This window comes from Anser brachyrhynchus, assembly GCF_964034855.1.
Source record: "Anser brachyrhynchus genome assembly, chromosome: 4".
Classification (NCBI taxonomy): Eukaryota; Metazoa; Chordata; class Aves; order Anseriformes; family Anatidae; genus Anser; species Anser brachyrhynchus.
The window spans coordinates 32,870,164-32,886,968 of record NC_137698.1 but is presented as its reverse complement, the minus strand read 5'-3'; the positions used below and the strand labels follow the sequence as shown (position 1 = coordinate 32,886,968).

Sequence of the window (16,805 nt, the reverse complement as noted above, 5' to 3'; positions counted from 1 at the left end):
GAAATGTGTGGCAGAGCTGGGAGTTGATTCTTCTCCATGCGAGTACCTCATCCAGTGCAATACTCCCAGGATCTCTCTTCTGATGGCTACAGATTTTCTGCATGCAGCCAAAATGGTTACTGATTCATCCGGCATTTCCTTAGGTTGTCATTTGTCCCTGCACACTTTGTGTCCAGTTTTCCCATTGATATGGATGGGAATAAGATTAAAAATCCAATTCATTGAATTGAATGCTGAGTAAATTATATACAATATTCTCCCTGCTATTGCTGGCTGTTCTGTGGAGATCAGTTGATACCTCTTTAGTTCAGCCATTAGTTGTACTCTGAAAACAAATCCTTTTGTTTTTAATTTTCTTTTTCTTCTTAGATTGAAACAAAATAACTTTATAGTTACCACCAATAGCTCCCAAGACTTATGGAAAATTAGCAAGGTTATAAAACCTACAGCGTGCGTGTGGTTTGCTGTTGCAGCTGCACTTTAAAAGAAAAGTAATATACTCACTTGTCCTCCTTAGAAAAGCATCTATAAATTAGCACTCTTTGAAAAGTTCCTGATGCCTAGCACAGTTTTTATACATTGCAGCCAAGACGTGGCTCCTCCATTTTTAACGCTTCGGTCCATTTAAGCTGTCATGCCGAGATCCAAGGGGTCTCCATTCTGGTCATTTTCTTTATAACATGTTCTGACTATATCTCTTCCTTCTAAGAGGTGTGGTGTGGGGCCTACACAGCGGCTCAGCACCTGACTGCCGTGCTTTGCTTCCACCCCAAGCTGAGGAGCGTCCCTACTGCCTTGGCTGGTGGGAAAGGGGAAGAGCCAAAGCCACCGCTCTGGGGATGAAACATGGAGGAGGACTTGGGCAACCCTGTCTCCTAAGGTCTTATGGGCTGCCTAGCACCTTCTGCTGTCAGAGCCCTTCCTCCTCCTCCTCACACCCTTTTGTTCCTCTCTGCAGCAGACCTGGGACTTGGGTATCCTCTGTGGGGCAAGTGGACACACGGAGCTGCCTTCAAAAGGAGTCACCACAAGGCCTCAGCCTGGCTCTCCTCCACCTGTGTCTCCACAAAGGTCATGCCTGAGAAGATCCATGAGGCCAGCTCTCCACGTGGAAACTGTGAATAGGACCATGGCTGGAAGTAGTGTCCTCCCAGCTCCCCAACGGCTGTGGGGCAGGGGACCAGTGTGCTTCTAGCAGCGGTGGGGTTGTCTCCTTCAGAGCTTGTTGGGAAGGCTCGTGCCCACATTGTGAGGGCCTGCTGACGTCTGTGCTCCCATCCACTCAGCGCTGGGGTAGCTGTTTATCCACCACCCTTCATCAATGAGGTTTAAGGGCATACCTCAGAAAGGCAGCACATGGTGCTTTCTGTAGCACTGAGAGTGAAGGGGAGAAACTTAAAGCCAATGGGAAGGATTTGCATTAGCTCTGCTGCCAAGAAGTCTTTCCTAAACTCTCTCCTTCAATAATATCTGGGTCAAAATAATACTGACTCTACTAAATCTTCAGTTTTCTTGCTTTTTGTGTATCAACACTAGGACAAAGCAATTACAGCCCCCAGAGACACACATGAGTGAAGTGAGTGAGGCAGAGATATTAGTGTTGCTGTTGTCCTTTCCTGCCCTGTCGCCTGCCTTTGTTAATCTGCATGTGCAAATTAAACTGAAATTAAACTCTTAATTTATCATCTTGTTGTGGTGACAGCAGGCAGGACCAGAATGCTTTACAAACACGTAGCACCACATTAACATCAGAAACAGATTCTTCCCCCGAGAGAGGGGAAGATTTCAAAGAATGTGGAAAGATACCACAGGGCTGTAATCCCTCTTGCTGTACAGAAAACAACCGATTGTTGTTGAAACCCTTGGAGGGGGGAGGTGAGGGATCTGCACAACACATGTAGGCTACAGCTTTTCCACCGTCGAGAGTGGAGATGGGAAATTTGAAATAAACAACCTTGGGGGGTGGAAGGAAAAAAAAAAAAAACAACCCACACAAAAAAAAATACATGGCAAAAGGGAAAAGATACTGCACGGTAATAACTCAATGTGACTGCCCACAGAAGTGAAGTGCTCTGAGGACCAGCCCTCTGGATGCAGACCATCTCTGCTACAGCAGGCTGCAGGCTCTGCCCGTGTCCCCACGCTGTCTTCACCTGCCGCCGCCCGTTGCTGTAGGGCACTGAGCTGCCCCTCTTCACCTCGTGGGGTGCTAGCAGATAGCCCGAGATCTGCCAGGGCCATCTGTGTGGACGCCCTGCGGTCCTGATTTAGCAAAGCACTTAAACACATGCTTAAGGGATTTGCTGAATTGGATGCTGCTCTCTCCACTGGCTCCCTCCACGTCTCCTGGCTCCCTGACCACTTGGCTCCACCACTGCTTTCTTTACCCTTTAGGATGCTTCCACCATCCAAAGCTGGACCACTCTCCTCCACAGTGCCAGAGGTGCCTCACAAGGTAGGTCCTTTTTGGGTTATTTTGCAGCAGGAGTTGCACTTGCTCTGCCCACGCAGTTAGGAGCACATCCTGTCCAGCTGACAGCCCCATGGAGTGTGGTCCCCAGCACCACCGGTGTGTTTGGGAGTTGCCCCTCCTGCCACAAGGACTGTAGGTGTTTAAGCGATTTAAGACCATATACCTGAGGGCTTTGGTAGGAATAAGTTTCAGAGCTCCTAAGCCACTTCTCTGATAAATAAAGCTTCTCCCTTGGACATCTAGGATCTCTTCAAAATGTTATCCTTGCTCCTGTATTCAACTTCAGCTTACAAAATCTTCAGAAGTGTTTTGATTCCCACGGAGGCGAGTTTATTTATTCAGTCCTGCTCTGCTCCATCAAAGAGACCCCAACTGGGAGAAGTCATCATTCATCAGCTTGGGAGGGACTCCCGCCTGCAGTAGCAATGCTCTGCAGGGAAATGCAAACCTGCCAAGCTTTACTTACCTTAGCCCAGCATGAGGCGAGGCATGCTGATAGATGCACGGCTCCGACATGCTTTGGAGATCGGCATGGGGAAATGCATTGCCTGGCAGGAGCAGGGCTTGCGTGCCCCCACCACTGCTTGTTTTTTCATGAGTCCCAAGCCCTGTGGGACGACACGAGAGTGGGAGCACAGAAAGCGTGCAAAGCAGCTCTGGGTGAAGTATGCACAGCTGGAGGCGTCTCGTGGTGCTCTCGCAGGCAAAGAGGAACAGGGGAGAGCTGTGAGCGATGATTAACTATAGCCATTAAATGCAGAAAGCAGTGACATAATTTTGGGAACATGAATGTACCATTTGAACTATCCTAGAAGAATGTCAAGTGCCGTGAAAATAACACCATATGTTTAGAGAGCCTGTTCTGGAGGTTTCCAGACCACAAAGCTGGATTTCGCTGGGCTGGAGCGCCCCGGCGGGCTCCTTTGCAGACGCGGCTCCTGGGGTGGCAGACCCTGGGAACTTGTCCTTTGCATGGGGCAGCTGTGCCAAAGCCTCTCCAGAGCCACCTAGACTGACAGGCAGGTGCCAGTGTGGAACTGTGTGTTCTCCATACGAGACCACGCAGCTTGTGAATCAATGCCTGGACTGCTGTTTTGCTGTGCTGCCACGTGTCTGGATGGGATTCCAAGGCTTCCCCCCGGAGAACCTGGATTCAGGTTCTGGAGAAGCTGAGCCAGCAGGCTGATGCTGTGCCCCCCGCCCTGCAAACCAAAAATAATAATAATTTAAAATAAACAATGCCGCTTTAAAAGTTGTAGTTCAGGTCTCCATAAAGAAGCCTATAAGGAAGTCTGAATTAGCAGGATTGTTTTGTTTGGAGGTTTTTTGCTAGGACTGAGGCACTATGTATGAGGCAGACTCAGGACTTTGGCATCTCTGTTAAGATCAGCTTGCAGTTTGGGATTTTTGATCAAGCAGTGCTGGGGGGCAGGCCTGCGGAGCTGGGTGCCACAGCTGGGCACAGGTTCCCTGCATGGCGCTGCCATTTGGAAGTGGGAGAGCAGAGGGAAAACCATGCCTGCCACTGCTGTTAAAATCAACATTTCTGCAAATTCACCTGCAAGAAGCAAACCCCTTCAAGTGCTGCATTTGAGAAATAAGTATTTTTCCCATAAGAGGCTTTAAAAGAAAGGACCCTGTTGAAAGAAAAGAAAAGAGGTTCTGGTGATTCAGCTGACCAGAGCGCAATGTACTCAGCAAAAATAAGAAAGAAAGGAATGAAAGTGTTAGCAGAGACTTGGTTATTGGCAACAGAGGGGTATTAGCCAAGTTATAATGGATTGTCAAACTAGGTTCTTGTTTGTATAACCTCCCAAGTTCCTTGCACTGAGTCAACATCTAGCCATCTGGGATGGGGGGGAGGGAATAACTTTTTGTTAAAAAAAAAAAAAAAATCATGTAAAAATCAGTTAAATTTATGTTTCTATTCTAACGGAAGACATGTTTAAAAGGAAAACATACCTTTTGGAGTGAAGCATTTGTTTTTATTCTTTACAAGTACTTGTTTGAGTTCATGTTTGGTAAATGGCTTGTAGTTATTAAATCACGGCAGTTTCCCCTGCTAACATAAAAATAGGTGTGATTGAAAAATTCATAGCAGGAAAATAAAACTGCCTTTCACCCACTTGGACTTCACTTGACTTGGTGAGATATTTGTAAACCCTGACTGACTTACAAGCATATTTCTTTCAGAAAGGAATACAATTCAGACAGAAATTTGTCAAGAAGACCCGCAGAGGCTGAAGAAATAACATCACAAATCATGAGTCTACCCAAGGGCACGTCTGTTCCCAAGGTCTGGTGCTTCCTGACAAGGGAAACACAAAACACTTAAATAAGAAAGCAAGAAAAACTTGGTTAGCAAAGATGGATTTTCAGTAGCAAATATATTTTTGTTTTCCAACCTGTTTCCCTCCAGATTCAGTCGTATCTTACGGTTAACACCCCTTGGTTTTGGTAGGCACAGCAAGAGTGCCTTTAAAACAGTTGTGACCTCTTGTCAGTGTACTGGTGTGTGAAAAATAATGGTGCTGTGTTTTGTGCTACTCTGTGTTTAGTCCCACGCAAAAGCCCAGGGAACTGAGTGGATGGATATCAGTTGGCTTGGGATGACTTTGGGTCAGGTCCTGCTTATGCCTTGTGCTAGTGAAAAACAAGGATGATATGTCTGAGAGCAACTTTCCTGACTTTGTCCTGCTCTGCTCCATAAGTGAGCATAAAAGGACAATTATTTTCATACACAATTACACTGATGAGTACAGAGGTAAGAGGAGATGGCAGCCCTCTGGTCTCACCATAGTTTTCTGAGAGCCAGGGGTGACAGCGGAGTCCTCTGCGGCATGCCTGGCAGAAATCTTCCACTGAAGAAGCATCTGGTGGTGTCTACAAATAATTTATATATATGCTGTTGGTGTCATCCAGTTAGCCACCAAAAAATTTCCCTAGGAATCACTCTGCCATTGGACCTAAGTAATTTTGAACAAAAATCCTGTTGTTAACAGTCCTAGCGCTTTGTTTTGTGGTCGTGTATGTGGGCAGATTTACTAACTTGCAAAATTCAGTACATCATAATCAGTTTCTGGGTCATTAAAGAGACTTGGCAAACTTTTACTGTACTTCGTAACAAGTTTATTATTATTCTTATTTATTTATTATTTGTTTGTTTGTTTGTTTCAAGTGAAACCAGAGAGAGAGCCTTGAATTTGAGTGTTCTGAAATATTATTTATTTCTTCTGTTTTTAGAATTTATCTTTGGTTTTGCTACCCAGAAGAAAAAGAAGACCCTGGTGGCACTGTGTGCTCATAAAACAAAAGAGAAGAAATAAATTATGAAAAAGAAACTTTCGGAGACAGGGTACGTCAGTCATTTAATTTTCATTCAGATGAAACTGCATCCCAAGAAATATATCCTATCTAATTCTGCCCTACTGATAAAAAATATTTCCTCAGCAAGGGTTAACTTTCTCTTGTGCACAAGGATCTAATTCATTTAAATCCCTATTGAGCTTTTAGCACACAAATGAAGTGTTATACGGTTTTGCTGGAGCTCTTGGCATTGGGTGAACTTTTCCCATCATAACGTTGACTTATTAGACACGTGCAAAGTCTGTCCACCTCGTGGTGGCTGTGCCTGTGAGGCAGAAGGCAGCACTGTAAGGAGCCCCAGTGTGGACAGGGCAGCTCGAATCCTGCTCCAGTGGGCCTCCTACGAGAGGTTGTGTCCGGAGGGGATAATCCCATCCCATTGGGAGGGTAGTGCATATTGCTAGGTAGTTGTCCTGCTTCAGGGCACTCTGTGCTTCCTGGACTTCATGAGGAGTCTGCAGATCTTGCAGAAAATGCCTATGAAATTTAAGCTAATGTGAGCCTCTTTGCACCCTCTCGGTGGGGTCTTTGGTAAATGTATGTTGGTAGCTGTGGGGATGTTACGCAGTGAAGTGGTTTAGAGCGGTCACCTCGAGACCAGGCTTGCAGTTCTGATGTAGTGATTGTGGAGATGCAGGGGTAATACTGAGCCCAGGCCAGTTTTTTAACACACATCACTGTAACTGAGGATGTGAAGTTGATGTTTGCATGTGGGACGTTAACTCCTACCCCGGTATATGTCATAATAATAGAAATGCAAACAACTGTGTAGAGACAGGCATACATGTGGGCTTTGTGTTATAAAAAATGTGTCTTCAGGTATTATTCAGAAGCTTCATGTTATTGACAAGAAGAAAGGAGACAGTTAGACTTCATATATAAATGCTGGGCTGCTTTTCATTTACCTGGTCTTCTTTGTATTCTTCTGGCAAAGTAAAGTGGTCTTTGTACGGGTGGAAATATAATTTGCACATCAGATTTTTAAATTTTTAATTTTTTTTACAATACTAAATTACAATAGAAGAGACTCAATATAGATGAGGGTGAAACATACTGTTTGCCTTTCCACAGCCCTTTCAGTGCTAAATCTGTTTGTTCTGAAACTTCACCAGTATATGGACTGGAATTATAATTTGTTTTGAGCCATTCTTTATAGGAAGGAAATATTAATGTTTCCAGAACAGAGAGATTTTCAGGGGGTGACGGAGCAACACAATGCTTGATTGTCTTGTGTGATATTCTTTGTAAATGTGGAACCACATATTTATAATAGCTGTGCTCATCAAGTATCTGTGGGTAGGGATTTTTTTTTTTTTTTTTTTTACTAACATGGCTGATTACAGGCATGGCAAGTCTTCAGAGATGATGTTAAAGTTAACATGTCTCCTGATTTATGAAATCTATAGAAACATTTATTTCAGACAGGTTTTCATTTGCTAAAAGTGCTCATAAGAAAATGATTGCTATAAGTTAGTTAATTAAGATTAAATTGATTTTATTTTTTTCTGAGAGTTTTAGGTTATGTCCCATGTTCATTACATAGCGTGCATTTGAATATCCAAAAAAGTGAATTTAGCCTGAAAACCCTTCCAGAAGCTTATCTGGAATTTAAGTCTCAGCAGTAACATATTATTTTCAGAGAGAAAGGTAAATGCAAGGGAGTAATGGTAATGAGTTTTTTTTTTTTTTTTATAAAGACTTGCATGGGGTTTTGGCCAGACAGTCATGGGTTTACAACTAAGTACATGTCAAAACTTCATTTTCAGTTGTTTTGTCTTCAGTATTAACTTGAAAGAATATGAATCAGCAGAGGCCAACAAGTCAGGCTGTTGTCCTGACATGGAATATTTTACTGGAGGACTTGTGAACCATTTCAGCAGTATAAAAATTTTCTCATTGCCCTTAGGCTGTTGTGTTGCCTTGTGCTGTGAATGCAATGTAACATATGCCTCCTGCTTCCTGATTTCTCTTTGCATTGGCCATCTAAAATAACTTTCCAAAAAGTCCTTGAAAATTTAGAATCTTCTCCTTTTATTGTCAGACTACTTTAGAGTCTGTCATCTGCCTCCTTAGTAAATCTGTATTCCTCCTCCTTTATTGACAAATTATCAGCATTTGGCATAAAAGGACATCTTAACTCTTACCTTGCACTTTAGTATTAGGCTATGGGAAAGAAAAGAAGTGATGCTGTGGAGACAAAGCAAAAACTACGGAATAGAAAATGATTTGACTTTAGACATTATCTATATTACATGGCAATATTCATATATTTCAGCTGCTGGCTGTACAATGAGAACAAAGTTTCTGTTGACTTAAGTTGACGAATGTTCTTGAGTTACGTAAAGCTAAAACCTTTTAGAAACAAAACTGGCAGCAAGCAGACTGACAGTAAATTATATTGTCGATGATGAGGAGGATGCATCTAGATTTCCTGCTCTGAAAACTGATGCAAATTGACATTCTATTTTAGCCACCAAAGGTTTGCCTAGCCAAAGAGTTATCAGAGAATAATTTTGGTTCAAGCTCTACTTTCTTCTGAAATAAGTTTTATATATAGATGAGCCTCATTGATCAGAAGCACGTATGTCCAGGTCCACCAGAGTCCTTCAAAGCGCAGCATCTCTGCTCCTGACTTGTATGCTCCTAGCTCTGGGAACAGAATAAAGAAGTCCATCTTAGAGCCCTAAGTTCCCTACTCAGTGAATAGGCAGAACTCAGTGTACGAGAATGGGCTAAATTATTGCAAAATCATGTCCATAAAAACAAGTAATGAATATTGCAAAGAACTGCAAAGAACTATAAATACAAAATATGTAGTAGATGGAAAACAGAGATACTGTGTAGACATATCCAGAAGGCTTATATTTTGGAACAGGCTTTGTTGGGAAGTAGCCGAATTGCTGTCACTGAGGTCTTTCAAGAAGAGATTAGACAGAATCTATGAAGGACATGCTGGGCACATTGGAGCTTGATTCAGAACAAGGCAGCACATACTTGGTGGGATGAAATCATAGAAATGCAGTGCTGGAAAAGATTTCAGATGATTAACTGCTTTAGGCCTGTTATGGACATATTGACAACTCAATTATAGTACAGATTGGACCGAGCCATTTTTTGAACATGATATTAGATATTAGAAATGCTAGATTGATTCATAATAATTATCATGTGCATAAAGCCAGACTTTTGTCTTTGTCTTTCTTCTGAGCTAAAAGACTCATACACTGTTTGTATGTATCATCTAGAGCTGGTAGACACTGTACTATACCCAGCAGTGTGACTTCTGCTGTCTCTAAACTGGGGAAGAGAATGCTGTCTCACTGAACAAATATGTAAACAAGAAATATTAATATGCATTAAAAATTTCCCAAACTTATGTCTACAAAAAATATAGTTGCAGGCTAGACTGTCCTCTGCAAGTTGCTTATGGGCCAAATGTCACATTGCATCACTTTTGAAATTAGTGTATTTATTTTGGGGCTCTAGGCTTCAGATGAGTTCCACATGTACTCCAGATTTAACAAATTCATCATTGGTGTCTTATTATCACTTGAAATTACTTCACAACTAGGTCAGATCCAGGGCTCTCATTTGTTTTTCATAGCATGAATCACATTTTAATACAGAGTGTCTTGTGTATATCTCCTCTTCCCACTTTGCAATTGTGAAACACACTTGTGGTGTGGATAGTTATTATATACATGGAAAAGTAAAGTTAGGAAAATATTTCATGCAATTTTAGCTTGAAAACAGCTCAATAGTTGGGACTAAGGAGAGCCAGCTCTGTATGACTAGCCAGTTCCCCACCATGGGCTATTTCTGAGGACATCTGTCAGTATCATTTTGTAGTAATCCATTTCTAAGTTGCCTGTGTGTATTCATTATTTCTTTTTTCTTTTTAAAGGGTTCTTATTTTCTGTCTACTCTCTCTCTTTGCATATCTCTGTTCCTCTCTGCTGACAAGACCAAAGCTAGAAAGCAGTGTGAGAGGTGGCTCCAAGTCACAAGTCTCTGGCATATGTGAGTCCAGGGGCAATGAGGGAGAGACAGGCTTTTCTGAGCAGGAAACTGGAAGAAGGTCTGGTCAAATGTTCTTCACTAAAACCTGCTTTTTGAAAAAATATTGTGTTTTTGACCAAAAAAACCTGTCTGCTTGCCCTGCAAATTACCAGTATTTCACAAAATATGGACTCCCATGCCAGAAGGAAAAAAAAAAAAAAAAAAGATTTTTTTTAGGGTATTCTCCTGTTGTTGCCTCTTGGCAGTTGTAGTTAGGTTGCCTCACCACAGGGTTGATGTGTTCGACTGCCATCTGGGTCTGTCCCTCTGCCTGTACTGCAGCACTGCCTGCACCCTCAGAGGGGTGTTGGCGAGGGAGGTGGGGGAGCACCTTGGGAGGAGAAGCCCACTGGGCATCCCTTTTCCAGGACGTCTGAGGCCAGTGGGGGATGGCTCTGCTTGATAACGTATGCTAGCCAGGCTTAACACATTTTAATAAGACAGTTTAGCCCATGGCTTCTGTACGCTCGTTTATGACTCCTCTGTCTTTTTCCTAGCGAAGAGGTGCTGCCCTACTTTTTGTTTGTAATCAGGAAGCCTGTCCGAGGAGAGCTCAAGGGATTAAACTGACCCAGTTTGTTTTGTTTGGTCATTAGGATTGTACAGCTCATGATCAGAAGGTATACCTTACCAATCCAAAAAAACATGCTCTGTTGCAATGTTTGCAACAGCAGGAGAGAAGTAAGCTCTGACAAATGTATTAGTGCATTCACATTTGCATATGCTTATTTACAACTACTTTACTCCACAAATCTGTTAAGTCAGATCCCTTTTTCGCTCTGACCAAATTCCCACTTGAAGCTGCATCTCAAGTAGGCTGTGTAGCTCTTGTCAAAAGTACATCATGAAGTTAGAAAAGATGCGGAGAGAGGCAATCAAAATCATTAGAGGGATGGAACGCTTGGAGGTGATTGTGCCAAGAAGGCCCTGACACAAAAGCCTGCTGCCAGCTCTGCTGTAGCGTGTAGCACCTGGGAACACCGTCATGTTGCTGCCAAATTAAGCATCTGTCATGGGTATATGGCTCACAGACATAGCGTTTAGTTTAAACATAAAATGTGCTGGGCACTGGCTAAAAATATGCCATTTTGACCAGCGTTACAGAGGTTGTCATGGGGACGTCTTGCTCTCTCAGTCTTTCATAAAACCCTTATGGAAGCTAAAAGCAATGGTTTCCTCAGAGGGGTGATGTGAGGAAAAAAGCATCCTGCATTTCAGCTGTTTTAAAATGAAATTTAATATATGGAAATTAGGAGCGGAGATGGTATCATAGGGCAGATGGTTCTTAGAGGGCCAAACCCACTGTCAAAATCTCTTTCAGTACTAATGTGGAGAAGTGAATCTGGTCTCTCGGTGGTTACTCACCAGTTCTACAAAAAATAAAAATAAAAAAAAAAAATTGTTTCCAGGTTCTAATTAGGCAAAACAATGTGCACTCTGTGACACACTGGACCTCAATTTAATGGCAAGAACCTCCAGTTTCTTTGGCAGTTCAGAGCTCTGCATTGCACTGAAAGCTATGTGGCAGCTTCGCAAGCATTCCCAAACTTTGGAATATACTGAGTAGTGAGCTATTTGGTTACACATACTAAGTGGATTGAAATTACTCCTTGTATATTGCTTAAATGCAGCTTGATCTGGGGTTTTGGCATGGTGAAGATGGAAGGAGATTGAGACAGAGAAGGGAGGATCTTCCTTACATGTTCAAACAGAAAAATTTGGAAGACAGTTTTGGGGATTTAATGAATAGCTGTCTATGGCTTTTTCCACGAGAAACATAAAATAATCATTAAATTGTCTCTACTTTTCCTATATTTGCTGTGTGCGCTTTTCCTGTCTGCTAGGTGATGGGTGGGTTTGGGCTATACCGCTTGCACAGTGCTGTCTGAGTTTGCTTCAGGTGAGCTGGAAGAGGATGAAGTGCTCTGCAGAAACACCAGGTTCAGTCCCAGGCATGTCAGCAAGCCAGGCTATTCTACTCAGACGGAGCTCTTCCGGGGATGCTACAGCAGGTTAGGTAGATAGTCATTGAAATGGTTTCTGGTCAGTCTTTATTGACATAAATACTCAAAATGTCAAATACATTGATAGCTGAAATCAATGTTTTAATTTCTCTGTTGGACCAAATGTTATTTTTAGATTATTATTCTGCTGCAATTCTGGGGGGGAAAAAAGCTTCAGATTGGAGCATTTGTGTGTAGGGCCTTCCTGCCACATAGCACAATGTAAGGTATGGTCATTGCCATCAGTAGCCAATCTGAACCCTTTGAAGACATGCATGACCATTTGTCAAGACCATTTCCAAAATGAGTATATTTCTTGAGTCTGTTTAGAAGCTGGGGCAAAAGACATCCCCTCTTCCCTCAGTTAAAGGAATGAGGATTGATGTAGTCTGAGTATGACCTCAAACTAAAGAATACTTTACTTTCATTTTATGATGAGGCTATATGTTATAAGGTAGACTGTGGAGACAAACGTAGACAGGAGTAGCTATAGAAGTACAAATGAGCATGTTTGTGGTGGAAGAGCAGCTGGCTAATGTCCATGTCATAAGTCTGAGATCTGTCACAGGAAATTGCAGGTCTGGTAGAAAGGATTTTCAATATTTAATTAATTCAAAGGTAGCAATTTATGACTGGGGGATAATGCCTGTAACACACTCTACTGAAGTAAGGAAAAAATCATCTGGGCAGTTTATTAGTGTGACCTCAGTAGTATGTAAGGATTTGAAAAAACCGAGAGAGAACAGAGATAGAAAGGCAAGTAGAAAATTGACTTAAAAAAAAACCCACAACACACACATAAAAAAAACAAGAGTTTATCAAAGATGAATTTTCCGAGGTTAACTGATACTTCTTTGACAAGACAATTCATTTTCAGAGGAAGTAAAATGTAGAGATTTAATCTAGCAGGGTTTCAGTACCACTGAGCTGTGTGGGAGACTGAAATAATCTGAGGGAGATGGGTACTTCTACACAAACTGTCAAGTGGTAAGGAACAGGTTAAAGAAGAAGCAACAGGTCTGCCTCCGGAAAGGGCAAGGGTTGAGCTGGAGGAAGAAAGCTGTGGCATTCCTTCTGTGCCATCTGGAAAGCGTTCCTGTGTAGTTGTCCCATTGATAACTTTGTCATCAGAAGTCACAGCATGCTAAAAGCATGAGCTGATGAAATGAGTTGGGAGGCATTGTCTGCAGAGGGAAGGACTGAAATATTTTCCTGGGGAAAATAGGAAGACCTTCTAGGTGGAACAGCAGAAATGGGACCAAATATAGCAACAAAAAGGTCAAGGTGAAGGAAGTAAGCTCAGTAAGACAAATGGTTTTGATAAGTCATCCTAGTATAACCTCCAGCGCTGACTGAAGGTTGCTTGCGTGATTATACAGTCTTTAATTAGGTGATCACAAGCTATTTTTTCCATAGCATGTCAACCAGGTTCCATGTATAGATCATATGTCAGATAGAGCTACTCCAGAGGTGCTTCAGGCAATTTGTTCTGAGGGACACCTGCTTTTTCCACTGCAGAAGTCAAACATATGGACTGAATGAAGGGCAATGAAGATAGAAAATGGTTAATGTGTATGAGGACTGTTGAATATCTCCCTCAGGAGCAGGACTTTCTCTGTCTGTAGTGGCAGTGTTGTTTAAACCAAACTTTTCTATTTGGGGAAAAAAAGAAAGAAAGAAAGATCATGAGGATTTTTCAAAAATATTTATGAAATTTTGGAAAAAATGGAATCAGTATTTGAGAATGTTTTGATTGGAAAGAAAGCTTTGGCTCTTCTACCGCTTGCTAAAAAGACTGTTGGTTTTTTTTAAAGAAAATTTCCAGATGTTTGGAGGGCAGTTTAAAAAATGATAAAAAATATTTAAATAGAATAAAAAATTACAATATTCTAATCTATGTCCATACATGCTGGATCTATATTGTATTCTTAATACTTTTTAAATTCTGAAGAGAGTGATAAAGTATGGTATGTTTTCAGCTCTGTGTTCTCAGCTCTAGCACAGAGGGCTTTTAGAAGGTACTCGATATAAATGGTTGCTCGGGAAATATCTTTATATCTGCTTCTTTCTCCATTATTCTGCACTATTTTTGATACAGGAGTATCACAAATATTGAGAGCTACTTTGCAGCGACTACCACAAGTTAGCAAAGGGGGCTGGGGAATGCGTTTTCAGAAGTGCCACAGTTTGCTGGGGCTTCAAAGTGAGGGTTTGTGTTTGGGTGTTGTTTTGTTCAGAACATAGGAACAGGGAGATTGAAGAAATAGGACTCTTCTTTCTTTCCTTTCTTTCCTTTCCTTTCCTTTCCTTTCCTTCCTTCCTTCCTTCCTTCCTTCCTTTCTTTCTTTCTTTTCTTTCTTTTTTTTCTTTTTTCTTTTCTTTTTTTTTTTCTTTCTCTCTTTCTCTTCCCCTGTAATCACTGGTGAATAGTTTAGTGAAAGTTTTTTAACTTGGGTCACTCTAATTAAATTCATGACTCTAAATTAATGTGTCAGACTATGTGGCATACGTTTCAGAGGCCCCAAGCAGCCAGTTTATTCTGGCACCAGGAGTATACACACAAGATTCAGAAAACATATTTAGGTGCTTAACATCAGGCATCTGACTTTGAAAAAAAAAAAAAATCATTTTTAATCTGTCTTGCTTTAGTTTCTTGTTCATGTGAGATCCCAAGATGCAAACGAAGATTATCTTGACGTTTTCCTTTGCCTTTATTAAGGAAAAATTCTTGCTGGCTTCTACTCAGTGGAGATTTGGATGGAACAAGTCCTGAGAATAGAATGATTAAGCCCTTGTCGAAACCTCTCTTGCTTCCTCATGACTTCCAGAGCTCTTCTAAGTCACTCAGATGCACCTCCAGCACCAGGAATTAATCATCTGCTGACAGAGAGAGAGTGAAAAGCTATTAGTTTTATAGGAGCTTTTCCTCCGTGAAATTCCATTGCTGGTTGACTCTTTCTGAGAGATGATGTTGAAACTGAGAATAAATTCAGTTTCAACATTTTCATATTCTTCGCTGTCACTGCCAGGAAAACGCTTGACTCTTATGCAATAACGGTCTGGACTCCTTTCAGTGCTCACCGCGGTAGGAATGACACTGTAATGATCTCAGCTCCATACGTCCTGGGTTCTGGACACAATCTGCTCACTTGGTCTCCCCATAGGTCTGAAACTTCAAAAGCAGCCTCCAGGTTGTATTCTCGGAAATCCGTCACTATGGCACTAGACCAGATGGATGAGGTGCTCACGCATACCCTCCAGTACAGCTCTCCCTGCGCTGGCTAGGCTGGGTACCAGAGACAGCCTCATGGGTTGTGAAACCTAACCAGAAAGCAGACCCAATCTTGATCGGCCAGCAAAAGCTTGTTCACGTGCCTACCCAATTTCTCCGTAGTCGCGGTGATCTTGCTTCAAACACAGGCTCTTTGGGCCAGCTGAGCCCCTGGACACAACCTTCATGTGTCCTTCTATCTTTTAGAACAAGTTCTGAACACCTCGTTGTTTTCATTTTAATGTAGAAATACATAGCATGTGACTCATAAGGTGAATTTCCCAATTCACTTTTTATTTCCCTGTTCTCAGGGAAGAAGGCTGTGTCACAACTGTTTTCAAGGAGTTGCAGTGATTTTATTTTATTTTCTTCCCTGCATTGGAAAACCATGTTGCTGACTTTTCTTTCCAGAAGGAGGTGGTGTTGTCTAGTGGCTGGAACGCTGCAGCCTTATCAGCTTCTTTGGGGCCCCTCTCTGTTGCTGCCTGTATGACCTACGGCAGGGTGGCTAAGCTGTTCCTGCATCTCTTACTGAAGGTTAAAAATACCAACCACGTGAGACATTTTAAAGCTTTTGTGGCTCAAAAGTACTTGGAAATGATTAGGTGAATGATAGCAAATAGGCAGTTATCAGGGTTTGCTAATTCCCCTCTGGTGCAAGATGGCCAGTCAGTTTGAATAGTCCCATCTACCTTTCTGTGAGTAGCCAAAGTGTGCTAGTGTGGAGAAACAGGAATGGTTCATGCAGACACAAAAAACCCTGGAAATGGAAAGAAACAGTACTTACATGACACAGGAATGGAATGACTCAGTAATTAGTTCTTGGAAGGGAACATTTTACAGGGAAAGTGGATAAATTTAAAGGGCAGTCTCAGTTACAAAATGATCCCTGAATTACTTAATGTATTACCAATTTCACTGTTATTTCAGATCTCTGAGGCAAAATGCTCCAAATTACTCAGGCAGCAGAATCTTCTTTTAAGAAATCATGGCAGTCTAAAACAAAATCACTCCTTCCCCATTGAAGGCTTACCTCCTTAGACTCTCACCTCTCTCCCTGACCTCAGGGTTACTACGCAGAGATTATAATGAGGACGAGAATGAAACTTGATATCTTCTTTGTCTTCAAACTTGTAGAATTGTGGTACCCAAAGGATTCAGTACTTTGTGATTTATGACTTCTTTACTTTATTATGAAGAAACGTTAAACATCTTTATTTAATATGTTACATATCATGTTATCCAAGTTTGGCTGCTGATTGCAATACGCTCACCCTTGCCTAGATGAGCAATACCTATCTGTAACTTCTTACATTGTTATCAGCTTTTCAGTGCTATGCCTTATTTGTGCAATTGCAAGTTTTTCCAGTTGTCTGGGTAATTGTACCATCTGAAGGACATTACCCTGCTTTGTAGACTGCAAATTCTTCTGAATCATTTCCTATGTTAATAAAATATTTTATTTTTGTTTAAAAAAACACCCAAACTCTAATTTAGACTAACCCCTCTGTACTTCTCCTCTCAGAGGGGTCCTGTGCAGTGCTTTACTGCACTTCTATTAACACCAAGAAAAATTCCTCTCCTGGTTGAAAGGGAGTAAGTGATAAAGTGATAAAGTGCTGTTGGGGTGTGG

General features: G+C 41.8%; 1 protein-coding gene across 8 annotated transcripts in view; it reads left to right on the top strand.

Moving 5' to 3' along the window:
* LOC308194001 (uncharacterized protein) overlaps positions 1–16,805 on the top strand; it is a 143,520-nt gene that overhangs the window by 36,429 nt on the left and 90,286 nt on the right. For all 8 annotated transcript variants that reach the window (XR_013950164.1, XR_013950165.1, XR_013950166.1 and 5 more), the window contains exons 3-4: positions 959–2,455; positions 5,717–5,828. The gene's annotated coding sequence lies outside the window, so the exon portion shown is untranslated. The remainder of the gene's footprint in view (positions 1–958; positions 2,456–5,716; positions 5,829–16,805) is intronic.